This window comes from Petaurus breviceps, unplaced genomic scaffold, assembly GCF_028583685.1.
Source record: "Petaurus breviceps papuanus isolate PSGF00001 unplaced genomic scaffold, PetGlider_PUasm1.0 174, whole genome shotgun sequence".
Taxonomy (NCBI): domain Eukaryota; kingdom Metazoa; phylum Chordata; class Mammalia; order Diprotodontia; family Petauridae; genus Petaurus; species Petaurus breviceps.
The window spans coordinates 64,894,246-64,908,589 of NW_027185761.1; the positions used below are offsets into that span (position 1 = coordinate 64,894,246).

The following is a 14,344-nucleotide window of genomic DNA, read 5'->3' on the forward strand; positions in this document are numbered from 1 at the left end:
GGGGGGGGGGGGGGGGGGGGGGGGGGGGACGGTGCATACAGAAGGTATCGTAATTTAGCGTGTAGCGCAGGGGATCACCTTCACTACAGTAGCAATCTCAATAGGGCTTATTTTTGGGGGAGGGCTTATTTTCGAGGAATCTTACACAGTAAGGGGAGGGCTTATTTTCGGGATAGGTCTTATTATCGGGGAAACATGGTAGGTGCTGAAGTCATCATAAAGTGACCGACCTGCTTCTTACCTGGCTGCCAAGGAATTGTTTATCTTCTATGCATATGGTGACCATATTTTCCAAACCAAAGACTCAGACAAATGTGGGGTTAACCATGTCAAGTGCTAACCAGGTGGATGAGGTCAGTCCAGTAGGACTTATTGGTTTAGGTTTGAATTGCTGGTGGAGTCCACATCTACTACCTGGTGGATTAAAGTTGTTTATTTTCTAGGAACAATTGAATTCTGCCCTTAGTGGCCTCTGGCATTCCCATTCTTCTTTTTAAAATCAATTAATTTTTAGTTTTAAACATTCACTTCCATAAGATTTTGAGTTCTGAATTTCCTCTCTCCCATCCCCCTCCTCCCCAAGATGGTATGCAATCTGATATGGGCTCTACTTATATATTCATTAGTCAAGATGTAAAGAAGGGTTAGAACTAATGGGAGGAACCATGAAAAAGAAGAAACAAAACAAGAAAAGAAAAAGAGAGCCAACAGTCTGCTTCGCTCTGCACTCCGACTCCATGGTTCTTTCTCGGGATGGGGACGGCATTTACCATCATGAGTCTTTCAGAGTTGTCTTAGATCCTTGCACTGCTGAGAAAGGCTATGCCTGTCAAGGTCAGCTATCCCACAATGTGGCTGTTACTGTGAACAATGTTCTCCTGAGTCTGCTCATTTCATGCAAGTTTTTCCAGGTTTTTCTGAAGTTTACCTGCTTATCAGTTCTTTCTTTCTTTTTAACCCCTCTCCCCAGTCTATTAAATTATTTATTTTTAGTTATCAACATTCACTTTCATAAGTTTTAAATTTTCTCTCCTTCCCTCCCCAAGATGGCTTGCAATCTGCTAGGGGCTCTACACATACATTCCTATTAAACACATTTTCATATCAGTCACATTGCATAGAAGAATTATAACGAATGGGAAAAACCATTAGAAAGAAAAAAAATAAAGACAAAAATGAAAATAGTCTGCTTCGCTCTGCATTCCGACTCCATGCTTCTTTCTTTGGCTGTGGCTGGCATTTTCCATCAAGTGTCCTTTGGAACTGCTTTAGGTCCTTGCATTGCTGAGAAGGGCTAAGTCTCTCAAAACCAGTCCTCCCACACTGTGGCTGTTACTGTGTATGATGTTGTCCTGGCTCTGCTCCCCTCACTCAGCATCAGTTCATGGAAGTCTTTCCAAGTTTTTCTGAAATCTGCCTGTTTATTATTTCTTATAGCACAATAGTATTCCGTTACATTCATATACCACAATGTGTTCAGATGTCCCCTAATTGATGGACATCCATTCAATTTCCAATTGTTTGCCACCACGAAAAGAGCTGCTACAAATATTTTTGTACGTGTGGGTCCTTTTCCCGTTTTTATGCTCATTTTGGGATACAGACCTAGAAGTAGTGTTGATGGATCAAAGGATGGCATTCCCATTCTTGAACACAATATGGGCATGGCTTCTACCTTGTCAGCCTTCTGAGAAATGGTGGAATATTCAGAGTGGCTAGTGGGAAGGTCTGTGTCATAGTTCAGTCTGGGGTCTGCTACCCTATGCAGCTTTGGAACTGGCTGTCCAAGGCAAGGTAAAATCTTCAGAGCGTGTTATCTCTGATCAAGGTCTAACATTGAAGATATTCTGGAAATTGGACAACATACAAAAATGACTCCGTGACTATTTAAAGATAAATCTCTGTAACTGAGACATCGAAGGACAGGAATATGCAGTTTTGGCTTTTATTTCATTTTTAGTCCTAGTTGCTATCTTGGCTATTATATCACATTTATTTCTGAGTGTATCCTCTATCTGCTATCCAGCGAGCAATACTTCTAACAAGAAATAGAAGAAAAAGGGAAAAAAAAGAAATAACGAGCAGGTAGTTTTCTTTTCTTTTCTTTTTTGGAAGGGCAACTGGGGTTAAGTGACTTGCCCAAGGTCACACGGCTAGTTTTTTGTTGTGTCTGGGGCCGGATTTGAACTCAGGTCCTCCTGACTCCAGGGCCGGTGCTCTATTCACTGTGCCACCTCGCTGCCCCGAAGGTAGTTTTCCAAAGGAAAAAAATGAAGCTATCAACAACCACATGAAAACATATTCTAAATCACTAACATTAGGAGAAACGAAAATCCTCAGTCTGAGATTTTACCTTACACTCCTCAGTTAGGCCCAGAGGAAATGCTAAGTGCTGGAGGGGCTGTGGGCTGACAGACTCCTTAGTACAATATTGATAGAGCTGTGAATTGGACTCTACCTCCCCCCATGGCTTTATGCCTGATTTCTCAGGGGTCTGCTTGGGTCACACTTCTTTTTTTGTTCTCTAAGTCCTTTGGGTTTTTTTCTGCACTGTGTATGTAGCTAGGTGGTCCTTTTTGGGGCATAAAAGTATTCCAGTGGTTTGAGTCCACTGTGATTTAGTTTGGTGAAAATCGTTTGGGCTTCTGGTTTAGGTTTACCTTTCTTGTTCTTTCTTTTTCCTCTTCTTTGTAAACATACAGAGCAATGCTTCTAAGCTGGCTACTGCTCTTTTCATGGCACCCAGGATAGCTGTTTTGGAAGTAATGATGAATTTCTGACAAGGACTGGTTGACAAAAACTACATTTAAAATTCCAGAATCCCTTGGGTTAAAGGGGTCTAGTCCAGAATAAAGCTTAGCACTTTTTTTTTTTTTTTTGCCTTTTGGAGGGCAATTGGGGTTAAGTAACTTGCCCAAGGTTACACGGCTAGTTTTTGTGTGTGTGTATGTGTGTGTTAAGTGTCTGAGGCCGGAACCGAACTCCGGTCCTCCTGACTCCAGGCTGGTGTTTTACTCACTGTGCCACCTAGCCGCCTCAAGCTTAGTACTCTTAGCCTATGGTAGTCTATGGTAAAAATGGTCAGGGGTTTCATTCTCCTCCTTCATGGTCTCTTGGGACTTACTCTAGTAGTCAGGGTACATGGCACAGGCCTCCATTCCTTAAATTAATGCATCTTTGGCCTGTAACAATCTGCTTTAGTCTGCTGAAAGGTTGGGGTTCCATCCCTACTGGAACAGAATCCCTATTCTAATGACCAATCAGGAAGAGCTCTTTGGGGGGCTGCAGGATGATACTCATCCTACTGGGGGGGTTGTCCATTGGTGGCTTCTATAATAGCAGACCTTTCTCCAAAGGAAAGAAGTGTTTCTATTAAATCAGTAAGTAACATCTCCCCAAGTGGAATTATAACTCCCAAATACTGCCTGAAACTGAGTGGTGACAGCTGAAGGAGCCTCATTGCATCTGGGAGTCTCTGTCCTCTACACAAAGAGGTCAGAGGGACCAAAGCCTCCTGCCAGGCTGTCCTATAGCAGCAGCATGTCCAACCTTTTGGAACAGGTAGGAGGAGGAGGAGGAGGAGGAGTGGGCCCTTTTTGAGGTGGTGAGAACAGACAAGCTTACAGAGCAGCCCCACAGAACCAACTGTCCATTTGGCTTGGGGAGGGCACTTACAGAGCTGCTCTGCAGAGGACAGTCGCCAGGAGTGCCACACTGAGGCCAAAGCCACCTCTCAGTCAAGTCTCTTGCAGCTCTAGATCAAATTTCACACAATTTGATGGCACATTTCTTTGCCATTCCTAGTGGAATTGAGAGCGTTCCCAGGTCCTATGACCTTAATAATTTTTCCAGAGGAGTCCCAGTAGGAAAGCTCTTAATATTTCCCATCATTTTACAATTTGCCTAATACTTTAGTAGCAAGCCTTATTCTGCACCAATTAGATATGTCTTCACACCACAGAGACTTTCCTGCTTGTTATCAATCACTCTCAGAGGTCACATCTACACCTTTTAAGGAATCGTTTAAAAAAAAGCCAAAAAACGGAGGCCTTTTTGTCAAGTTCCTTGTCTAGGTGCTTCAGGGATTCTCTTGCTTGGAACAGAAACTGTTCTGCCTGCCAAAGGAACTTTGTTGCTCACAGGAGCACTAGGCTCTCCTCCCCTCTCCGTGGGAGAAGCTACTCTGCATGAGACAAAGAATCTTCTCCCTGAGTGAGGTTTTGCTCCATTTGCAACCAGAAATCTCCACTCTGTGAGTTAGATTTTGTCATCTTAGATGTTACCACAGAAAAGATGTGGAGATAAAGAAGTGTGTACTCTGAATGTATAACTCCACTTAGAAAATGAAATCACCCGAACAGACCATTAAAACCAAGAAAACCTTCAATCTCTCTGGGATCTCTAGAGGTTAGGATCTTACCTGTGTCCATAAACACACATTTTCTTTTTTTTTAAGCAATCAGGGTTAAGTAACTTGCTCAAGGTTACACGGCCAGGTGTTTCTGGGTGGGTGCTAAGTGTCTGAGCCCGGATTCGATCCCAGGTCATCCCGACACTGGGGCCGGTGCTCTTACTCACTGAGACACCTGGCCGCCCCATAAACACACATTTTCTTTTTTTTTAAGCAATCAGGGTTAAGTAACTTGCTCCAGGTTACACGGCCAGGTGTTTCTGGGTGGGTGCTAAGTGTCTGAGCCCGGATTCGATCCCAGGTCATCCCGACACTGGGGCCGGTGCTCTTACTCGCTGAGCCACCTGGCCGCCCCATAAACACACATTTTCAACCTGCACCGAGGTTTCCCGTACCCATAGGAGAAACGTTTCATCTTGCAGCTGGGGTTCTTCTATTTTTACACGAAGGAGTTCTGCTGTCTGCAATAGGGAGCAGCCTATATCCAGGAGATTTGCCCATTTCGTACAGAGGATCTTCAGCTTGCCAATTAGATTCCCTCCTTCGAGGTGTTGTTCTAATTTCTAAAAAGTCCTCAGGGAAAGTCAGTTTACTATACCCTAAACACACACGCAGAGAAACACTTAGCAAAGTCTTTCTTTCTATCTCCCACTAAGGTGTGGAAGCTAAGTCCCTGCTAGACAGGAGAGCTAGATAAAGCTCTGTCCTAGGCTCTTTGCTTTAGTGGTTCACATGAGGAAAAACTAAAATCCCACACACTTTAATATAGGTACCTGTTGCTTAAAAGGCTTTCCTTTTCCTATCACCTCAAGAAGCCTTTCCCCTATGGGGAGAATGGAACCGAATCTTCCTCAACAAAGTTGGGACTGACTTGGCTCAGGAGAATTTGGATTTGGGGCTGAGGGGAATCCAGTTGTGTAGGGTGGTCCTTCCTGGAGAGGCCCCTCAATGTAAAATCTTCATCAGGGCGCTTAGGGAGGTTCCTTGGAGAGGGTCACACTGGAGGCCAGGGTCTAAACCTGGGTCCCCATCTGGGGTTGTCACTTATGTATACATTAGAAAGTTTAGAGCCTGGATTCCCAGCAAAATCAATTTATTAGTAATGCTAGCAATTACTAATGGGGGGGGTGGTCAATGGCCTCTCAAGAACAAAGACCTCTAATGAGGATTAAGATCATTTTTATAATTGCAGAAGAGGAACAATTAGGTCACAGTACCTCCAGCAACTTGTGCTGATTGATTTCTGATTGGTTAGGGGCTAGCTAAGGTGGAAGTCTGGGAGATTTGCAATACTGAGCTGCTGTGCTTGTGGAGGCCAGACTGGGTGTTTGGGGGAGCTTAGTAAAAATAATCAAACTGTAAACTCTCCTTCTGTTTGATTGGTTACAGCACTACCCGAGCTATAACAAGTAGGATAATTGACATCATGGAATTATTGAACTAGCTGAAGGGAAAGGTTCTAGCAGAAAATCTGGAACTCAACCTTAAGGAACAGGCAGGCAGCTCATGAATAATAAGTCTCTTAATAAAAAAACTATCTTAATTAGGCAGTATAAGCTAAAGTAAACCAATAAGTGTTCCTTTCACAAGGTTAAATGAGATATTTGCAAAGGGCTTCACAAACCAAAAGCACAATATATATGCTTGTTGTTGCTTTCAATAGAATTCAGTAAATATTCTAAGTGCCTGCTATATGCCAGGCACTGTTCTAGGCTGTGGGGATACAAATAAAAAAAAAAAAAGACAGTCCCTGGCCTCAAAGAGCTAGCATTCTAAGGGGGGGAATGGTCAAGAGGGCAACCTGGGGAGGAAGGAAGGAATGGCTGTCCTGGGCGTCCTCCTTAGAATGGAGGTTCTGGGAAGAACCAGTCAACCAGAGGGCCAGGCTGCAGGGAAGAGGGGGGCTTGCAGTGAAAGATCCAGGGTGAAGGGAACTTCTTTTTTCTTTTTGGAGGGCAATTGGGGTTGTGACTTGCCCAAAGTCACATGGCTAGTGTGTCAAGTGTCTGAGGCTGGATTTGAACTCAGGTCCTCCTGACTCCAGGGCCCGTGCTCCATTCACTGTGCCACCTAGCCATCCCGTGAAGGGAACTTCTAAGGTAAAGCGGTTTCTGGGGCTTTGATAGCCAAGAAAGCTTGGATAACTAGGAATATAGTCTGGGAGGAAAATCACTGAATAGCTAAATGGGGAATAATAACGTGGGTGTGGTTTGGGGAGAGAAGAGTCCTCAAAGTTAACACCAAGTGGAAAATCAGTTAGTTTCTAAAGCTGACTGATCTGAATTTGAAAAACTTGGTGTAGGAATCACTATTTGCAAAGATTTAAGTGTGCTATGAACCTGAACTGGAAAGATCCTACTGTGGTCAGTTTCACTTGGCTCTGTGGCTACCTTTGACTAGAACATGGAATAATGGATAGAGCCCCACACAGCTATCAAAAGGACTTTCCTAAAACACTGGCCTTCAATTCAGTAAACTCAGGAAACTTCCCTTAAAATCACCTCTATGATCAAATCTAAACTCCTCTGCTTGGCCTTTAACACCATTCACAACCTGGCCCTATGGTGCCTTTCTAGCCTTCTGACACACTGCACCAATCCACTGGCTCTATGTCTAGCCAGAATGGCTAGGACCACACCCCAATGCCACACACCTTGATGCCTTTTTACTGGCTTTCTAGCATGCCTGAAATGCTTTTGTCTCTACCTCTCTCTACTCAATTGCTCTTTTTTTTTTTTAAAGCAATTTGGGTTAAGTAACTTGCTCAAGGTTACATGGCCAGTTATTTCTGGGTGTGGTGCTAAGTATCTGAGCCCAGATTTGATCCCCAGGTCATCCCGACACTGGGGCCGGTGCTCTTACTCGCTGTGCTACCTAGCCGCCCCTCAATTGCTATCTCTTATGAAGCCTTGTGCAAGGTGTCTGCCCAACTAAAAGGAGAACTCCTGGATGGTTGGAGCTATTTGTTCTTTTTTTTTTTTTTTAAAGGGATGTCTGTGTTTTATTTGGAGTTATAAACAGCTCATCTACAGAAACAGGCAACTTACAGGTGATGATTGAAGAAGAATCTGCTTTTCTTCTGCTCTATCCTATAGGTCGGGTCAAGGGAGGACCCACATCAGACTGTAGCTGCTGCTCATTGGGTTTCCTCACAGGCTCACAAGTTTCTCATTGAGAGCAATCTGTGACTGGGTTAGGTTGGCAAGGTAAGTCACCATCAACAGCTCATTGATGTTGCTGTTCAGCATGGTCTCAAAGTCCTCAGGGGCAATCTTGGGAACTTGGTTAACCAGGCCCATCAGGAAACGGCCCATGGCGTTGTCAGCTGACACCTTTCTGGACAGCACATCCTCAGCATACTGCAACACCGTGCTTGGCTGATGCACCACCAACTTGCTGCAGATCACTTGAAAGGCCAATCACATGGTTGGGGCTAAAACATGTCTTCATGATCAGGTCAATTCCAATTCGCTCAGTATCGTAGTAGACATATTTCACTGTCAGTGGAGTGAACATCACCCCCATTGTTTTTCCAGGAACACCCATGGAAGCACTGACGTAGGCTTTGATGCTCATCTGCCCATTCTGGAGGCTGGTGTCCACAGTGAGGTGAATGGGGCTATGGGCCTCCCAGCTGTAGTATTCATGAATCAGTACTGAATGTTCTGTGATGTCATGCCCTGTGGCATACCAGCCCAGAATAAGTTCACTTGGAGAGACTTTCTTGTGTAATTCATACATATTCTTAGCAGATTCCATGTCCACAGCAACCTCATCCTCAGACTCATCATGTGGCACTGAAAAGCAGTTGGTGACTTCTACTGAGTGTTTGTCAATTGTTCCCAGCAGAGTGCCGATGATGTGACCCGCGCCCTCGTTGCAACGCTTGTAGCTGTCCACGATGGAGGCGAGGATGACTGGGTGTAGCCGGACCACGTGGCGGGAGCTTGGGTGGAATCCGGTGTAGACGCCAGGGTTGGGGTTGGGGTCCGGGCTGGAGTCGAAGTCGGGGAGGAACCCGAGGCTGCCGTAGCAGCCGCCATGTTGCCGAAGCGTGAAAGCTCTTTTTTCTTTTTTTTAATCCTCAGGACTCAAAACAGTACCTGGGCCATAGTAGGCACAGGAGTAAGGACTGTTGCATTCTCTGTATTTGTTTGAATGCAAAATGTATGCTTGCCAAAGACTATTTTATGGAGAACTCATACAGGCCAAATGTTCACTTGGTCAGAAGGAGCAATACAATGACACTCTAAAGTCTTAAGAACTTTGGAATCCATTGTGTGACGTGGCAGACAGCGGCACAGGACTGTGTCATGGTCATGTAATATGAATTTGAAGATCCCTTTGTGCTGGCAAAGGTAGCAGGTACTTAGCACTTAGTAACTGATCAAGGCTCTGTTGGGGAAACAGAAGGTAAGAGCTCCTGTCTCCTGATACTAATGTTAACAGGAAGGGGTTGGCTGAAACAGGAAGCTAATGCTGTGTATATATATAAGGAAAAGCCCCAGAGAGGCACAGTCAGAATTTCTTGGGACCAGCATCTGGTGGCAGAGCAGCTAGAGAAGAGAGAATGGAGAACTGAGCCAGAATTTCCTGAGAACTTGTGGTGGAGCTTCTTCTGAACAGGAGCCCTGAGCCAGGAGCCCAGGTGACTGAGGAAGCATGACTGGGATGCTGAGACTTTGTTTGTTTGTGGCTTGGCTGAGCCTTGAATTCCCTGGAGCAGAAATGGTGAAGGATCTGACATGGACCAGACCCTGTGAACGTCAGTGTGGAGCAGGACCTACCCAGAGAGCTGGACAAGGAACTGGGAGCTGTGTGCCATGGAACCCAGGTGACAGTCTGGTGAATCCAGGTAGAAACTGGGACCATGGAAGGGGATCCAGGGAATCCGAGAACAGGCCCCAAGTCAAGATGAAAAGACCTCTCCCTGGGTACTGAGTAAAGATGAAATTGTAGTTTAGTAGTGACCTAGGGCTTGTGGATGATACTTAGTATTTGCTGAATAAGTGACTGATTGAGTTAACTTGAGTGCCCAATGCCGTGGGAGATTTTGCTCCATGAGTGGAAGACTTTGAGACTATATTGTGATTTTCTGTGATATTTTGCCCCATGAATGGAAGGCTTTAACTATTGCACTTTGAGAAATTGTAACATTGTGAATGCTGTACTTTGATTCTCTCATTTTATGGAACGAATAGAGTGATCACTATACTGTGTAATCAGAGCCTTAAAAGATGTTCACAATAGCATTCTTCTGGAGAACTGCTTGTGCATGGCATCACAGAGGGACGGAGCAGAGTGCGCACATCACTGAAGGTGCTGTGCTCTGTGAGCAAAGCAGACCCAGGGCTGGCCTTCTGGTCCTCTGGGAGAACAGGACAATCTGTGTCCTCAGCACCTAGCGCCCCGCCTGAAGACCGACACCCGCTGACTGACTGATTCGGCAGAGGGTCCAAGGCCTGAGTGCAAAGCCCACCTCGGAGCCTAGCAGCCATTAACCTGGAGCAAGTCCCTTGGGCCCTGGCGCCTACACGCGTCCCTCGGCACACCTATAATGCAGCCAGCCTGAGCAGGAGGGGGGGCCCCGCGCCCCGCCTCAGGGAGCCGAGCCTGGGAATCCGATCGGAGGGCGCCCGGGCCCAGGAGGAGGCGGGAGGGGCAGGGAGAGGGGAGGGTACGCGGCAGCCCTCGATCGACGCCCGGGCCATCTCACTGTCTCTTCTGGACTCGGACCTGGTAAGCCAGAGGGGGTCCTTCCCGCTCTAAGCTCGCTCTGGTAGTCCGCCGTCTTCCGGAGGGATCCCGAGCCTTCACTCCTGGAGGTAGCAGAACGCGCCCCAGCACTCCGGCCCCGGCCCCGCTCCCCCACTTTGGGACTGAGCCTGCCGGGAGCCCCGAGGCCCCTTCACGCTATGGGGGGGGGGAGGGGGCCGCCTCTTGCCCAATCAGCGGCGGGGAGCCCCGCCTCCCCGCAGCCCCGCCCCCTCCCCGGAGTCCGCGAGGCCCGTGCACGAGCTCCTCCCGGCTTCAGAAGCTGCCGCTGCGGCGTCATTGGCTGAGCGGCCGCGCTAGGCTCCGCCCCCCGGCGCCGGACGCGAGCACGTCAAGGGGCTGCGGCGGCGCGGCGGCGGCGGCAGCTCCTGCGGCGGCGGGTGGCCAGGGGAGCGCGAGCGTCCGTCCGTCAGTCAGGGAGTCAGTCCGTGAGTCGGTCGGTCGGTCGGTCAGTCAGTCAGTGGAGGGAGGGCGGGGCCGGGCGGCAGCGGCGGTCCGAGCTGCAGCGGACAGCTCCCGCCCCTCCTCCCCCGGGGCCCTCGGCCCGGCCATGGAGGCGGCGGCGGGAGCGGGAGCCGCGTCCCCGCCCAGAGGCCCGGCCGCTCCGGAGCCCGAGGCCGCCTCACAAGATGGCGGCGGCGGCGGGGACGCGGCTGCGGAGGCCTCGGGCCGGGCTCGGGCCCGCGGCCTGGTCTTCAGCCTGGGGCTCGGCCGCGGCCTGGGCTCGGAGCCCGAGGCGGGCGGTGCGGTGACGGCGGCCCTGACCCTGGCCCGCGGACCCGACGAGCTGCCCGTTAGGAGGAACTTCCAGATCCCCAGGAAGAGCCGGGAAAAGAAAGGTGGTGCCCCCCCCCCCCCCCCCACCCCCCCCCCCCCCCCCCCCCCCCCCCCCCCCCCCCCCCCCCCCCCCCCCCCCCCCCCCCCCCCCCCCCCCCCCCCCCCCCCCGCGCGCGGGCGGGGCGCCCCGGGCCGGGGGGGGGGGGGGGGGCCCCCCCCCCCGGCAGAGGGGGGGGAGGGGGGGGGGGGGGGGGGGAAGTAACCGAAAGTTAACGGGCGGCCCGAGGCTGCGGGGCAGCAGCGTGCGCCCGGGGCCGCCGGCCCTCCCGGCCCCGCGGAGCCCCTGCAGGTGTCAGGCCCTCTTGTGGGACTTCCTGGGGGAGGCGCCCCGCCCGCGGAAGGGAGTGCGCCTGCGTGGGGGGGCCTGAGGCCGGCTCTGCGGACCCCTCCCACTCCCTGTTGTAGCGGACCTGTGATTCTTTCTATTTTGCACGTAAATATAGTCTTCAGCTTTTTTTTTACTTGCTTTTTGTATTGGGGGAAAGTGACTTGCCCAAGGTCACACAGCCCGGAAGCGGGTCAAGTGTCTGAGGCCGCATTTGAACTCAGGGCCGCCCCGAGTCTTTTTTTTTTTTTTAATAGGATTTTGAGTTCCAAATTTTTGTCCCACCCTTTGGTCTCCCTCCCCAAGAGGGCAAGCGATCTGCTCTAGACGACACAGGTGCAGCCATGTTAAACGTCTCCACGAGATAAAGAATTCCCTTCATACTTCACAATACTTTGTACTTTATATAGAATATAATACTTTGTAATACTTTGTATATAATACTTTATATATAATATAATAATGAAGTATATAATACTTTATAATGATTTATATATAACATAATAATAAAGTATATGATACTTTATATACAAAAATGAAATAATTTTTGGTTAGGGCGCTGTTTATAGTGGAATATAACATTTGTATGTAGCCTCGTCAAACTGTTACAAAGGTCAGACTTCACTACTGGTTCTATAAAGCTGACAGTTGATTAACTGAAAAGCCGAATTGACTTGCTTTCCCCAAAACTTCAGCCCCTCACCCATTTAAAATCTTTGGGCTCAGTTCATGTTCTTGAAGCTGTGATTCTGGCATCTTAAATAATTGTGCTGGGCTGATGTCATTTCCCACTTTCTGTAACTTTGAATAGAATGCAGTTGTGTTTTCTAGCAATGTTTCCTGAATTTAAGAATTCATTTTGATTAACATCTTTCATTTTTATATTATCTTTTGTTTGCAGATATGTTCTTTCCCATCCTTTATTCAGTGATTAATTTTTTTTTAACAGAATAGAAAGGAAAAAGAAAGCAATTCAGCAAAATTAAACCAGCACATCGCATAAGAGTCCCCTAAATAAGCAAGTTGGTAGAACTGGATGGAAGGAAAGATCTTGATATCCCAGGATCAAATCAAGCTTCTGAGTTTCCAATGGACTAACTTAAAAAGCCCTATCAGATGTAATCAAAGTATAGGGTATATTTTTGTGAATATTTTTTTCCAATTACACATAAATATAGTTTTCACCATTTTTTAAATAAAGTTCCAAATTTTTCTCTTCTTCCCTCCTCCCCAAGACTGAAAGCAATCTGACATGGCTAACATGTGCAATCACGTTAAACATATTTCCACAGTAGTCATGTTGTGGAATAAGAAGCAGAACAAAAGGGAAAGACCACAGAAAACAGTAGTGAAAATAAGATGCTTTGATCTGTGTTGGGGCTCCACGGTCTTCTCTGGATGTGGACAGCACTTTCCTTGATTAGTTTTCTGGAATTGTCTTGGGTCACTGCATTACTGAGAAGAGCTGAGTCTGTCATAGTTGATCATGGAATACAATTCACTCGTCATTAGTTCGTTAAGTCTTTCCAGGTTTTCCTGAAGTCTGTTCCTCAGTTCTCATAGCACAATAGTATTCCATTATGTTCATATACCACAGCTTGTTCAGCTGTTCTCCAACTGATGGGCACCAATTCTTGGCCTCCACGAAAAGAGCTGCTATAAATATTTTTGTATGTGTGGGTCCTTTCCATTTTTTTTTTATGATATCTTTGGGATACAAGACCTGGTAGTGGTATTGCTGAATCTCAAAAGGCATGCAGTTTGATGGCCCTTTGCACATAGGTCCAAATTAAAACATAACTTTTTGATCAAATGATTTAATGTCATTTTACATCTTGCACCTGAGGCAGTGGTTAAATTGATTTGATCAAAAAAAAATTAAAGTGGCAGATCCAGGAGAGCTAGGTCATCTGGCCCATAGCTCAATATTCCTTCTGGTCTATATTATCCTATCATCTAGAATTAGCCTATTTAGAGAAACAATGAAGTGTGTTCAGCCAGCCATGTTTACTTTTGAAGTTTCAAGACAGCTCCCATCATGTCCCAGTTCCTGGGCAATTTTTACATAAAATTTGTTTTGAAGTTTGTGCTTAAGCAAGTAATTATGAGAGGTAGCATGGATGAATTGGAACACAAAGAGACTCTGTCCCTAGATGGGCCATGTGAACTTGGGTCAAAGCCACTTCACATTTCCATCCCTTACTTTCACCTGTGAAATGAATGGATTCGAAAAATCTCTAATGAGATGATGTGTATTTCATAGGATAGCAAAGTAGGTTGTTGATATGCAGAACAACTTGTATTACACCTTACTCAACAATGATAATACTTTTGACAGTGCAAAGAATTCACTGTCTACTTCAGTAGATTTCAGATTGTCAGATTGGTAGCTAATAGATGTTAGGAAACTGATTTCTTTGTATGAAGTGCTAAGTATAATTTGTAGGTGAAATGAAGAGGAGTGAATGGGACACTTGATTTGGGACAGGATCACCCTTGGCTTTTTTACTTAGTACTTGTGTGACCTTGAGCAACTTTATCTTCTGCCTTCTGGGCCTCAGTTTGCTCTCATTGTATTTTTTTTTTTTTTAAAGCAATCGGGGTTAAGTAACTTGCTCAAGGTTACACGGCCAGTTATTTCTGGGTGTGGTGCTGAGTATCTGAGCCCCGATTCGATCCCAGGTCATCCCGACACTGGGGCCAGTGCTCTTACAAGCTATGCTACCTGGCCGCCCCTCGAGGTCCAATTTCTAAGGTTACTAACTGCTCTGGAGTCTATGAACTATTTTTAAGTGTTGAAAACAGGAATTTTAATATTGAATTAATTTTCTTACATTTTTAGACTAAATCATAACTTTTTAAGAGGCTAGGTTGCTGGAATAGAAACTTAATAAAAGATAGGATGTTAACATAGGAGTAAACCGGGGCGGCCAGGTAGCACAGCGAGTAAGAGCACTGGCCCCAGTGTTGAGAAGACCTGGAGATCAAATCCTGGG

The 14,344-nt window shown here is 47.0% G+C and overlaps 1 protein-coding gene and 1 pseudogene across 1 annotated transcript in view; one reads left to right on the forward strand and one right to left on the reverse strand.

Moving 5' to 3' along the window:
* Positions 1–6,942: 6,942 nt before the first annotated feature.
* Positions 6,943–9,283, reverse strand: LOC138158509 (eukaryotic translation initiation factor 3 subunit F pseudogene; annotated as a pseudogene).
* A 1,257-nt stretch (positions 9,284–10,540) lies between these two features.
* Positions 10,541–14,344, forward strand: part of TASOR (transcription activation suppressor) — an 82,062-nt gene continuing 78,258 nt past the window's right edge. Inside the window, exon 1 of the mRNA XM_069084349.1 lies at positions 10,541–10,614. The gene's annotated coding sequence lies outside the window, so the exon portion shown is untranslated. The remainder of the gene's footprint in view (positions 10,615–14,344) is intronic.